Source organism: Takifugu flavidus, chromosome 13 (assembly GCF_003711565.1).
Source record: "Takifugu flavidus isolate HTHZ2018 chromosome 13, ASM371156v2, whole genome shotgun sequence".
Taxonomy (NCBI): domain Eukaryota; kingdom Metazoa; phylum Chordata; class Actinopteri; order Tetraodontiformes; family Tetraodontidae; genus Takifugu; species Takifugu flavidus.
The window spans coordinates 1,963,701-1,977,913 of NC_079532.1; the positions used below are offsets into that span (position 1 = coordinate 1,963,701).

General features: G+C 40.2%; 1 protein-coding gene across 2 annotated transcripts in view; it reads right to left on the reverse strand.

Annotated features, from left to right (window-relative positions):
• LOC130536123 (uncharacterized) overlaps positions 1 to 12,633 on the reverse strand; it is a 144,362-nt gene extending 131,729 nt beyond the window's left edge. For both annotated transcript variants that reach the window (XM_057051788.1, XM_057051787.1), the window contains exon 1: positions 12,486 to 12,633. The gene's annotated coding sequence lies outside the window, so the exon portion shown is untranslated. The remainder of the gene's footprint in view (positions 1 to 12,485) is intronic.
• Positions 12,634 to 14,213: the final 1,580 nt, after the last annotated feature.

Genomic DNA, 14,213 nt, shown 5'->3' on the forward strand with positions numbered 1-14,213 from the left:
GAGTAGTATATTGCAAGCGCTTAACCACAAATGAAGGCACCACTATCATTTCACCCCGTAAATCATGTCTTTGCACACAAACAACGTGTAACGATCGGGGTGTCAAGAAAAAAAACAATTTGAAAAAACACAGCAGAAAAAAGTGCGGAAAAATATGAACACGCTTGATTTGTGAAGCTTAAGTGATTCATGTCGCGCTTATGATGTGCTTTTCGCCAAGGTTAATGGATAAACTGTGCCAGGAAGGTTTGGCTTGGTTCTTTACCAGCAAATTGAGTTAATTTTTCACGCAGATATCCAGAAAAACAAGAATAGATCTTGCTTTGACTAAAACACCCACCTCTCCCAAAACCAAATATCACACCCCCACCCCCCCTTAATTTGCCAAGCACTGACAGAGACTGTACTATGTCTTCCCTCAGTGTTTCCAGCTGAAACCTCACTAAAAACCTCAATTTAACATGGCTTGCAGTGATGCCTGGAAAAAATGATGCCACCGCACATATTATCATATTAATTACCACAGAGTATTTTTGCTCAGCAGCAGAAGGAATATCATCATCACAGAAATGAATATGCTGTCTGACCAAAGGAATTTTGTTTATGCAAAAGTTTGAAAAGGGTTTTCTAGACCTATTTTACATCCTATTAAAAGTAAATAAAACCTCAACGTGGAGCATCTGGTGCAAAAAGGTTTAAAAAATTAAAATGAGAGCCCTTGAATTCTGAAGCTAAATATAGGGTTGAGACTTTTTTCAGATTCAGTGGGAATAACCTTCTACACAACTCAGCAGTGTGGTTGCTGTTATTGTGACCTAGTGGGTGTCCTACATACAGTCGTAGCCCCGTCACATCAATGGAAGAAAGGAAGGAAGTGGACCAGAGAGCCCAGACAAATATTAATCCTCTGAACACTGATAAAACCTCTCCCACCACCTGTCTCCTGCTGTGGGAGAACAGAATCGGTACGTTAACCATGCATCCACATCAAATTGGTACTCTGAGATGCATTTTCCACATAAACAATGCAAACTATTTAAAACTAGAGCTGCAAGCTGTTCTGAAAAGGGCCCAAATCCTCCCACATGCCATTCCATCCCAGCGGCTCAAAGGCAAGGCCGTGGTCAGTACCTACCATGAAGAATCTAAGAGAAAGGGATTTAGCGTGACGGATTGCTGCACCGAAGAGTATATGAGCTCCCTGAATCCACATCGATTTATTGCGTATTGTACTTATATTACACTCAAACACACAAACACATAGACACGCGCGCACAGACACAGGGCGATGGTTTATCAGCTTGCACTAACAGAAGTTCAACTTGGCTGAAATAACAAAGACAACGGTATGTTTAACCATGCCCATGATAAGCAGCAATGAGCTAATTTCCCTGCAAACAACAGTTGAATAATAAATTAAACAAAAAGACAGAGTTTAACATGTACAGTTGGTTCTGGAGGATTTCATCCCTGATTCATTAAAGGTGTGTAACATTGTACTGGTGCACTCGTATATGAGTTAAGTTACCAGTTCCACGAGCCCTACAGGAAAGCAACCACACATCAGACAGTCTGGGCGAGACATGCGTGCTCACACTGGTTTTAACAAACCTTTTTGCCATGCCCACAACACATATACACACATACACACACAGGTAATCAGTGGGTGGATGTGGGTCCCCGGCCAGGATCTGCTCCAGTGTTTGTGACAGTGCAAACATCACCGCGATCACTGGGGTGATGGTCCATTAAAAGAGAGAGAGAAATAGGGAGAGAGAGACATTACAATACAGCAGCCTTTTAAAGGGCAAACACTTCTGCAGCTCTGCCTCTGGTTTAGCAGAGCATTCATTAACCCGGTAACACTTGCAATCTTTTAATAGAAATCCAAAACCAAACCAAAAAAAAAGGCCGCATTTAGACAAAGGTTGCACTTCGACACCTTGGATAGACTTTCACACTGTTTTAAAGTCATTGGACAATACCTAACTTTTATTCTAGTGCCAATTACCCTGAATACAAAATGACGTGCAAGAATCTTTTACAACAAGATGCTTTACTCTGAAACCTGGTGCTCAGATTCTCTGGATTTCCTCCACTTTAGTTCAGTTAATTATGTATTTACCTGCAATCTGCAGGAGGCATTACAGGGGAAAGAATCTGTCAATGATTCTACCTGGTAGCAATTTTGAGCTTGAGATTGATTAGCGTAGAAACAGTTGAGGGGCTAATCATAAAAGTGCACTCAGCCAGGGATCATTTCAATGACACATTGATAATTGTTTCCAAATACTTTACAAATAGGGGAAATTTGGCAATAATATCTTATTAGTTTTCACAACAGCTGAGATGAGGCCACCTGAAAGCGCAGCATCATCCTCATTCCTGCTATCGTCATTAAACTACTGCCCCTCAGTGGGGAGATGTGGGATCACAGATAGAACTCAGCATTACTCTGCATCGGTTACTACGAACATGGACTTGGACAGAACAGTGCTGCTCTGCTGACAGGTAGTGAAAGTGCCCACTGGAAGAAGATCCAGAAAATTCCAGAAGTAAATTCAGAGCAAGACCAAACTGACAGTGATTTGTGTTGAGCCAACAGTGGTCAAGCATTGACAGTTTTCCTGTCAAGAAATAAAAAGAGCTAGTCTCCCAGATTTATTATGGTGGTTCTTAATCATCTTGTCACATTATAAATTATACATCATTCTAAATTCTTTCAATGTTTTGTGACACTTTAGGCTTTTACTATTTTTTTAAATGATGATTTAAACTTCAAAGTAAACTAAACGTCAAATATTGACAACAACCATGTTATACGCATTTCCACTGAACTTTTACCTAATATATTTTTGTTCAGACACATCTTGACACATCAGATGTAAGGACAGTATCATGAGACGCCATTTTCAGTGTTGCTCCAGTAACACAACTCCTGCTCTGGAAGGGATAGTGTCATTTTTGTACAATGCACAAGATGTACACAATTGTGGCAAATTAGACAAAGATGTCAAAGGCAAAAAGTGATAACTTCATGTTCATGTAAGTCAACATCACCCCCCCCCCCAACCAATAACAACAGGCAGGGACCCCACACCTCTTTCTAAGCGACATCTGTATTTATAGAGGATGGAGAGGACACAACACTTGATTTTCATTTATAATGTGAGCTGGATGAGTATTCCCTGCGTGGACAAGAGATATAATCTGATCTGAGTCAATCAGCGGTTGATTTATAAGCACCTGTCTGAAGAATGTCTTGGTCTGTGCAGTAATGCTGATCAAGACCAAATAAGATTAAGATGAACTTTATTCATCCCCGTGGGGAAATTGAATAAGGAACTGTCGGATGTCTGTTTATACACAGTATTTTGTATAACGTTGTTGAGTATCAGTGCTATATTAAAGTGACTCTTTTGTATACACAGAGTTGAACTATTTGATAAGATCAAATACGGAGAATTCCTAAAATCTGTTTCTTTTGATCTGGGTGATATAAAAGGGTTCACATACTGTATGATGCTCAATGGAGCAAATCCTCTTTTTGTGATTTCCCGCAGCCTTGTTCTCATCTATTGGAAACGTGTGTAACAGCAGGAGGGCTTCAGCTTAAAGTGAGCCTTGGACACGCTTCAAGAGTTTCATAAAAACTCTGAATATCTCTGGGAAGATAAAGAGCATCACCATACAAAACTGTACAAATAAATCAGAACGCTGAGAATTCAGCGGCCAAGTTCTGTCATTGTAGCAGTAGGAAAACAGCAAGACGGAGCTGAAATCACTGCTCAATCGCAAACAAATTCTCTCATGTTTGGACATGCCAGATGCTGTAAAGCAGCAGATATGAAACTTCTGTCTGCACCACAAACTGATAATGAAGCAAAACACTGATTTGGAATGGTGATGCCAAATAAAGCAAATAAAATGATGATGATTCTCACTGTTGCTGTTGAATCTGCTCCTGTAATATCAACCAGAGGTGTTTCTAAAGAGGGTTACGGATGCTCCCTGTATTCATAGATACGCATCATGGTATTGTGAAAATACTGAACTCAGCGTATACATGTGAGCAGCAGTAAACACTCGCATCAGTCAGCATCCTGTAGAAGCAAATATTCTAAAGGGCAGCCATTTTGAGAATTAAAGAATTGACCTGTGAGTGCTTGCAGAGTTTTTGTAAATTAAATTTGGATTGGGGAACATAGAAATGTTTTCACTTTCATCGCCTTCAGCCATGAGCGGTAGATTCATAGAAGTGCTGACAGTGAATTACAATGCATTACACAACGTCGAGGCACCCCCTCATGTTTCCAATTGACATCGCCCAGCAGGACATTGACAAACCCTGATCAACCTCTGGCTAAGTTTGATGATGGAACCATAAAAAGAAGCAAAATTCCGAATAATCAAACACACGTCTTGGCTTTCAATCGCCCAGCGGGACATTGACAAACCCTGATCAACCTCTGGCTAAGTTTGATGATGGAACCATAAAAAGAAGCAAAATTCCTATTAATCAAACACACGTCTTGGCTTTCAATATTTTTAAAATGACTTTTTTATTTTCCAAATTTGCATCTCCACTTACAGACAAAGTGATTTGACTTTTGATACTGGGACAACTGTGTTTAGTATTTGAAGACCCATCCTGTTAAACTGCTTTATGTTTGGGTCATAAAACATATTCCTACTTCAGTATCATCCAGTGAGACCTACAAAAGACAAAGTTTGAAATATGAATGTCTGTATGCTTCGTTTTCTGATATACGAGGTGTGCTTCATGTCCCAGTAGATTTATGCTTTGACTGTGAATGTTCAGGAATATGGATGCTAACAGGAAACCATCATGCTCAAAGTCTTAGCAGGATTCTAAGCATCGGTGTTTGGTGGCACCAAGTGCTGATGGACGTAGTAGCTGCACCTTGAGCCTCTCCCTTGTCAACAGTACTGGATCAATGCTGACTGCCAGGGAACAAAAAGGATTTTCCCCCAACTTTATTCACAGGTATTTCAGATCCAGAGAAAGCACGTGCGAGAGAGAGAGAGGGATTTAAGGCTCTGTTAGACCCTGCAAGAAGGGAACAGGTCACAGGTGAATGCTTCAATGCTGCAGCACTTGTTTTAGAGACACAACAAGGAACGATTTTTCAGCCGAGTGACAACAACACCTCTGCGTTTAGACACAGACAATCGTTGTTTGTTTATGACCACTGAATTCATCCTAATAACCATGCTGGAAAATGAGATCCATCTCCACAAAACATGCACTCAGCCACAGATTCAGCATGATGGACAACTTCGAGCACTGCGGGAAAAACACTTTTTTGGACAGACTTTTTCTGACACGGTTTTACACACATGGCTTAAATCACAGTGGATTGGCTGTGCTCAGTGTGCAGCAGTGGAAAGCTTTTATTTTCATAAGCCCACGGGCCTCCTTTTTAATGGTCCATGTGCAAAACAATGAAACTTGGTGTCCAAACATGGGGATGGGAGAAAACAGGTCCGATTTGCCACAAACACTGGCTGAACATAAGCAAGTCCTGCAGGTCTGTAGCACCATGCCAACACAAGAAGAGTTGCCAAAGCTGTGTAACACCTGCAATGTATAATTATGTTCTGAAAGCAAATGTACTCTTATTTAGTGGGGTTTTCCCAACACGAATTAATGTCTTTAATTTTATTCCTTCATCTGAGCTGTACAAATGCTGAGATCTTCAATAAGTGGAACATCCTCTGTGCTGTTCTATTAGGGCTGCTAATCAAATTCCAACATTATGGCATCATGTTAAATGTCAGTATCAATAGTTTGAGTGCAGAGGTTGGCTGTTGTAGATATGTTTATTTTATCCACATCAAATTTGCAATAAATACCTAAAATTAACAATACAGAGATTAATATTGTTCTTTATATTGCATGTGATGGTGGATTATTAAAGTAGTTAATTAATTTACATTATTCAACATCCAAAGTATTCAAAGTTCTCTAGGTTTACATGCACATCTATGATATTTAATTGCACTATATTCCCCTATAAAACACATTGGAGTATAAATTATTTATTGTTTAAATCATTTTGCCTTCTAAGAAGCGATTTGACCTCTTTTAGTTTGTTAGTTTAAGACCATTTCTGGTCTATGAGGCCACAGACCACAACAATAGCCAAGAGTCACATCATGTCAGACCCACTGACCTGACATCTGGAACATCTTTACATGCGTTTTTAAAGTTCTGTTTTAATCACATGAACACAATCATTCTGTTGTTTCCCCACATGTATTTTAGTTTTTTCATGTAACCCTAAGGTGTGCTGTCATGTACATGTAACATTCTCCAAGATCCTCTCCTAAAATGTTGCTAATACGGGTTCCAGATGATGTCCATGTGTAGTAAACGACAATACTTCCACATTTTCAACAATTTGTTTTCATCGTATCTCCTCCGTCAGTAACACCTCAAGCTTCATACAAGGACTTAGACAGAACAAATAATCAAACATAAATATGGTTGTGTATTCACACATGGGCCAGAACTCACCCATCTGTGTTTCAACATTTCCTGTTTCTGGGTTGGGCCCTGCTGCACTGAATCAAACAGCGTACTGCCATCAAACACACCCTAAATACTGGATCATCTCCAGAGGCTAAACACAAATAACACACAGCAAACACTGAAAACACACATGCTCCCTTTACATCTCATGCTTAGGCAATAGCTCTTGATATACAGAATACATGTGGTGATCAGGCTGTAAGCATCTGCTGTAGCCATCGAAATACCTTTCACCACTACGAAGCATGCCTGAGGATGTGTGTGTCCAAACACACTGTCCACAATCTGCCCTACAACAACCTAAATTTCCCCATACATCCATCACAGTGACAAAATGCCCACCCACTCCTAATAAGTCCTCAGAGAAGACTTGATTGCTGACAAAGATCAGGAGGGTTTCCCTGTGAGTGTGTGAGTCCCTTAGAGGGACACACACTGCAGAGAGAGAGAGAGAGAGAGAGGAGAGAGAGAGAGAGAGAGAGAGAGTCCTGGTCAGGCCTGACATATGGGAGCAATCACAACATGAAGAGATGAAATGATAAACAAAATAAATACCGATACGTGTTAGTAATAACCAGGATCTTATGCCTAATCTAAATATCTTCACACAGCAGAAGCAGTGACTTTATGCAGTCCCTGGTCACTGATGACCTTGATCAATGACCTTACTACTGTTCACTGCAGCGCTCAGTGTTGCATCCTCAGGCTCGAACTACTTGAACCCTGATTGAGCAAAGTCTTCTCCTTCCACTATTCACACACAGTATAATTAACGCAACACCCAGATGTTGTTTGGAGCAGTCTCACCAACAACAACATCCTCTTTTCTACCAAGCTCTAGTTAAGACAGTGTTTCACATGTCATTTGATTTCAATTGGAGAAAGAGGCTCTCATCAATCCTGATCTTGCCAGTAATTTGCTGGTAGTTAAACTGAAAATCAAATCACCAATGAGGCAAAATTGAAGGGAAATATTTTTCATCAGTGAAAGCTGGTGGAAACCAAACAAATCTGTGAAATCTGTCAGCTATTTAGCAGATAAGCTCCATGTACTGACTCCAAAACAAATAAAATATCAAAGAAAAGGAGATCAAGTCTAATGAAATGCAGTGTACCATTTTTATGCAGCTGGCTCGTATTCTTTTTGCACGCACACAAACACAACGTCTTCTCACAAATGTTTGTACTGTTTGCTAGCAATGACAGCAGGAATCTGTGTGAGATGAGTAACACATCTATTATCACACAACTGTAGGGGAAAAGCCTCCCCAGGCAATGTTATTTTTTGGATGGGAATTTTAGTTTGACCCAAGTCTGCCGATATAAGCTCCCCACATACGTGCATACCTGCATGTTAACATACTTGATTCAACTACAAATGTTGACATAAGTTGATTTTAAGTGCCAATGAAACTAGTGGGGACCAAGATTTTTTTTTAAAAAGGGGGTTATCATTTTGAAACAAAGAGAAGAGTTTATCATTGGCTGTGGTTTTCATGGGTGTTGAATGTGGAAGGAAAAAGGCAGGAGAAAGAATGACAAGTACGAGATATGGAGATAGTAATTCATAAACTATCTGTTTGATAGAATAAAAACCTCTGTGGGTGGGGATGCCTCAATATGATAAATCCACAATTAATTATAAAATGTAAATGTGTGTGTATGAGAGCGATAAAGAGAGAGAGAGAGAGACTCATTTTAGGGACAATTCTTCAACATCTGGTTTAACTCTTGTTAATCACATGATTGGTGGGTAGAGGAATTTATTTACAACACACACACACTTTCTCTCATCCCTGGCCACTTAACCCCAACTCTGATCTGACTAAAAGACAATTGTAATCTGACTGCTACACCCAAAAGTTGACCCTGAGAATAAATCTTGTCATCAAACACACTTCTCCATAAACCTTATTGGATATATTGTCTTTAAAAGTCGGGTGTAGAAAAAGTGTTGGCTACCATGTTATCTCTGGACTTTATAAGACGAGAGTAATACTGATCTAATCTATTTCCCAATAGTAATATGTTTTCTCATTCAGCCCTCTAAGGGCCACTGTCACACAGCAGATTACTGCTGACAGTGGATCCTCTCAGTGTTGTCTGGCTTCGTCCATCTCTGTTTAATTGCACTAAACTATTGCCAAGTTGAGACACAGCTGGAAACAGCCCTGACCTCATTTTTCAGGGTTCAGTTCAAGTCAAGAAGAGAGGGCCGAGTGGATCTGAGAAATGAAAATGCTGTTCAGGAGTGATTACAAAGATCACTGTCACAGCTGGGCTAGGGTGACACCCCCTCCCTTTCCTCTACTTGCATAATGACCAGCATGCACTCGTCATATAACAATATAGTCCAAAAACATCCTACTACCACCATCCCGTGGGTCAGTTGACATGGAAATAATGACATGGTTCCTGCTCCAAAGGTTCTAAAATGCATCTTTACCTTTAAAGAACAACAAACCTGTGGACTGTAAATGCAGTGAGCGTGGAGTCTAGAAAAAAAAAGGTAATGTACATTGACAGACATGTAAATTAACATTAGCAATGAATAATCGAACTCTGAACACAGCAAAGGACGCTAAGGCTGCAATATAGCCTGTACGAATCTTTCTCCAAGTGACACTGAGCTGGAATTTAGGCTAAACTATTCATATTTGTTTGATTATCCACAATCACTGTCTACATGGCAGAATTTGTTGTTCATTTACCACCTGTTAAAGCATAAAAATTCCCTTCTTCAGAGGCTTCATGGTGGAGACATATATTAAGCACAGCTGAAAAATAAAATTTATGTTGTATATCTTCAGCTGTCTGCCATCGCTCCAAAATTTCCTCATAAAATATCCCAACCACCCGAAAATCTTAATCCATCTCTCCGTCTGGAGATCCTCCTATTCATTCCCAAACCCCATGAAATTTCAGGCGAAATTCTGTATCTCACTCTCATTCAATCAGCCAGAAGCCTCTCACTCCCTCCCTCCCTCGCTCCACACACACACACACACACACACACACACACACACACACACACACACACACACACACACACACACACACACACACGGATATGACCTGAAATGGTCTCCAAGTCCAGTTCCCTTAGCTGGCTCTACAGTTGGATTGTAGAAAAAGACTTGGATATCAAACCTTTAATATCTCTGGAGAAAGTGCTGTGCTGCATACCACATCTGGCAAAATAATATTTATGACCATAACCAGATAAGAGGAAGTAAATCAAACACAGAGTACCAGAGAGCACTTGTGCTTATGCTTCCTTTCATTATGAGAGAGCTCCATGGCATTTGCAAACCTGAGCACGTCCCACGCTTCACCTGCAACGCGAATATTCAGGTCGGTCTTTCCTGTAAATAAAAAAGCTAAATAATTTACTATCATCTCTTTTCTGGTAGTTATCAAAACTGACAAATATGTAACAGGCAGTTATTTGGACACCATAGGGATGCCCCTGGTATATATGCGCTCCTGCAAATATCAGTTATTCAGCAGTTATTTACGATGGTGTGGTTTATGAAACATGCTAGCACTCCGAGTTACATGATTTATGGCGATCCACCGCAAACTTCACAGCAAGCACTGATAAGATCTTCAAATGAATCACATCAAATGAGTTGTACTTGTTTGAAAACTCAGTTGAAGCGGCTATCCATCCAGAACGCTGAGATTTCAAACATGAAATAGATTTGGAGCATCAGCGCAGGAGGTACAGATATCTATAAAGGAATGAAAGCCCATCCAGGGTGCACTCCTGCCTCTCACACATTAGTCAGGGTCAGAAACAGCTGCATCACCCAAAGAGCACAGAGAAAATGGTGTCCTGCCTCCCTCAGGTGTAATTACCAGGGAAGTGTAAATAAATCTACTAAAAGGTGCAAATGACAAAATAGCGTAGATTGAAGTAGAGTAGACTGCAGAGGAGGCCAGTGGTCACCTTTCTGAATGCATGTGAAGGTCATGGAGTATTATTAGTCCCAGTTGTGCTGAAGTAGTTCCTGGAATGAGGATTAATTTGTCCATCTGTAGTTTGATAAGCTGCCCTGACACTGTTTTATCAGCTGTATGGTTTGTCCTGACACAGGAGTCCGATATTAAGAGGATATCCTCTGAAGAACCCCACCATTTTCATTAATGCTAGTCGTTTAAGTTCTGTTTTAATGTTTTTAGTGAATCATCAGGACTCTTGCACTTCTCTCATGCGTGACCTGCCTGATTGTCCTTCCTGATTGCTGCTGGGAGCAGGTTCAAAAAAGCCCTGGATCCAATCTACTCCCTTTCATTTTCAATCATTAAATATTCATTCAAAAGAAAAAACTCACAATTCACAATGGTCTCAACAGATAAATTTTATGATCCTAAAAGATGTGGTGATCCACCTGAAATTATTTTGGAAATTAATTAAATATTAATCCTTAAATCTGGGGGGTGACCAATTGTTTGACTTGCCTGACAACAGTTACTGGGCGTGACAAAAAGACATTCATCAGTGATTTCGGACCGGATCTACGGCTCTTTTTGACTCATGGTGGGATGCCATAGAATACACCCTACAGTGAGATGCACCCCTTGCAGAAATTCACCTCTATATCACAAGCCCAAGTGGAAATATTGTGTTCTGGTTTCATTATTTGCGAAAGGTGTAGAAAAGAAGGACATTGGTTACTCACAATCATTAAAACTCTTCTAAAGCAAGTAACCAATGTATTTCTCAACCCAAAATCTTTGTCGCTCATGATTTGTAAGGGACAAAAATAAATGCAGAGCAGCACCTTTCTGTATACCATATTGTGGGAAATGTACCCCGGCTATAGTTACAAAGGGGGTTGTTCGAGTAACTTGAATGTATTTTATCTGGCCTTTCAGAAACCCATGGGTGAAAACCAAAGGGTTGCCATTTGGTCTTCCCTTGTGCTGTTTCATCCTGTCGTGCATTAAAGTCTTTCTTTCTCCAAGTCCTTGTTTCATGCCACAGTCTGTTCATACTGGTGTTGTCAGGTTCCTTTTATGCTGCATTGAGAGCATGTTCTGTGTAACTTGTAATTTAGTATGCGAATCAGTTATCTTCAATTTTCATGGCTGTTTTTGTGTCCCTCCTTTGGCAGTGACAGAGTTCCTTTGAATTTTGTAGAGCCTCCATTTTGAAGGAATGCATTTTATTTTGTTAAATTTTTGCTAATGGCTTTGTTTCTCTTCTGGTCTGGGGAGTTTTTTTGTTTCGAGTTTAATCTTAGATCTTTCCTTCCTCGGGAGTGATCTTTAGTTTAAAGTTTTGTAGCCTGTTTATTTCCTCACTTTGTCGAGAGGGTTATTGGCACCAATAAATAAAGTCGGAGCCTGCCATTAAACTTTCTCTGCATCCCAGTCCTGGCCTGACACATCTCAGTTTTATGTAAGCAGGATTTATTGTGAGGACCAATCAAGCAACATTTCCTAAGTATTTTGTCTCACACATAAATTAATTTGGATCCCTTTATATGAAGAAGCAAGCTGGAAGGAAACACACACAGGTGTTTGCGAATGATCCACAATTACCATAGGTTCTCCCAGGAAGAGTCGGGTAAAGTGCTGCTCCCGTGTCCTACCTTACTAAGGAGCTTCTAGTCTACATGGAACGCGGCCCCAAGAAACATCATTAGCTGCACCTGCGTTTACCTGCAAGTTCATGTCTCCGGGCATAAACTCTTCTCGTCAAATAAAATACTGCGTTTGTTTGCTGCTGGTGTACAAAATAATTTGGACAGAGGGGAATCGCTTAAGCGTTAAGACCTTAAAAAAACATGGTAAACGGAGTAGCAGCCAGGCAATTCGACACCCCCACCCCCACAGCCCGCGCCCACGTCATCACGTCCTAATTGCAGGCAAACGACGTAATGCGTTTCCCATTAAAACTGCGAGAAAATACTCAACTTACCGTCGTCGCTTTGCGCCACTCGGGAAACTTGTGCAAATTTCAAGGAAGTGTTTGAGGCGGAAGCGTTTTGTAGCCGTGGTGAATGAATTCGTCCCCCTCCTCTCCCACATCTTCTCCCTCAAGCGCACGAGACCCTCCCTCCTGTCCGCGCGAGTCCACCCGCGCCACTTAAGAACCGATTCACCGAAATCCGATTAGCGTGTCTTCCCCTACTTTACTAAACCGTTCGTAACTGATTATAGGTATAAAGGGTTGCAAAATGTTAGCAATTACAGCCCCAATATTGTGGCAAGATTATTGTTTCTCCAATATATTTTTCCATAAGTAATCTAAAAAAAATGAATCTGAAATTGCAGAAAAATTTCCAAAATTCAGGTTAATCTTAAAGTAGAAACATTTTATGCTGTGCATATGTATGTATATTCAAAAGTTGCAAAATACATGACAGTAAAAGTGTACTTGAGTAAGTTATAGGAAGAACATAGTAAAATGCTTTTCTTAGAGTATCAAATAATATAGCTCTTATATCATTAAATCATACTGTTTTTGTACTGTTTTAGGATGAATGTCTCATTTTTAATTACTGCCGTTCATATTTGAAATGAACACATTAATCACAATTTGAATCTACATTTGTGTTTGCATGCATGGGTTTGTGCATTTGTGTGATGGCACAACAGTGACCTGTGTTCAACCAACAATAATAAACTACCCTCTGCGGAGGTCCAACAAAGCCTAACTGTTGAGAGCTCTGTCCTGACAGTGGAGAAAACATGATTAACAACCTTCTTGGGCACCATAAAGACTATTCATTTGTTTTATGACAGAACTGGGGTGTTCAACTTTAAATTCTTGCTGTCTGATGTGTACCTCTCACATAATACCACTTGGTCACATCATTTTAACCTAAACAGAGGAGGTGGCATAACAATCATCTCTCTATAGTGCAGTATTCTGCAGGCAAAACCCTGGACACTGGTTTTAGTGGCCTCCCCAGAATGGAAGATGTGTCCCACCACATCACTAACTACCGTACCTATGAACTCTGTGGTATAACCTCATTGGGTGAATCAGGCCTTCAAACCCAACCGTTAATAAAATCGGATTTACAATGAGGCCTCAAAGGGTCCTACGCTGTCCCACAGATGCTCTGTCAAGTGTGATTCTGGGGAATGTTGATGGTCCCGCATAAAGCTCTAACAGTGAGACTGCAACAAATGAACTGGGTGCTTCTAAGGCTACGTGGGTGCTTTGTAACATGCCATGGGCTGTTGCTGAATGCTTTTTTTTAGGTGGCGGAATACATTCAGACTTTTGGTCTGTGCAAACAAATGCCAGTTTAAATTGCCCCATTGAAATTTACTGTGTAAATAAATACATCCTGCTCATAGGAACGGGGATAAAAAGTTAGCAATAGAATAGAAAATAATTTCACAATTAGGGCTGAATAAATACCTTTATAACAGCATGTCATCTGTTATTGGAGATGCAAATTGACACTGAATCTGATGAGTTCTGCTGTATTCATTAGGAATGCCAAATATTTTTTAGCTCACATGCAAAGAGAAACAAAATGGAGATGTTTCTTAAGCTAAAGTCTGTGTTTCTTGGTCATAAACTTTGAACAAAATAAATGAAAGTCATATTTTTTGTGGTGTAAGTCATCTATTGGTGCAAAACAGATTAATCCTGTTGGAGAGCAGCTTTGTTTCCCCAAGATTAACAATT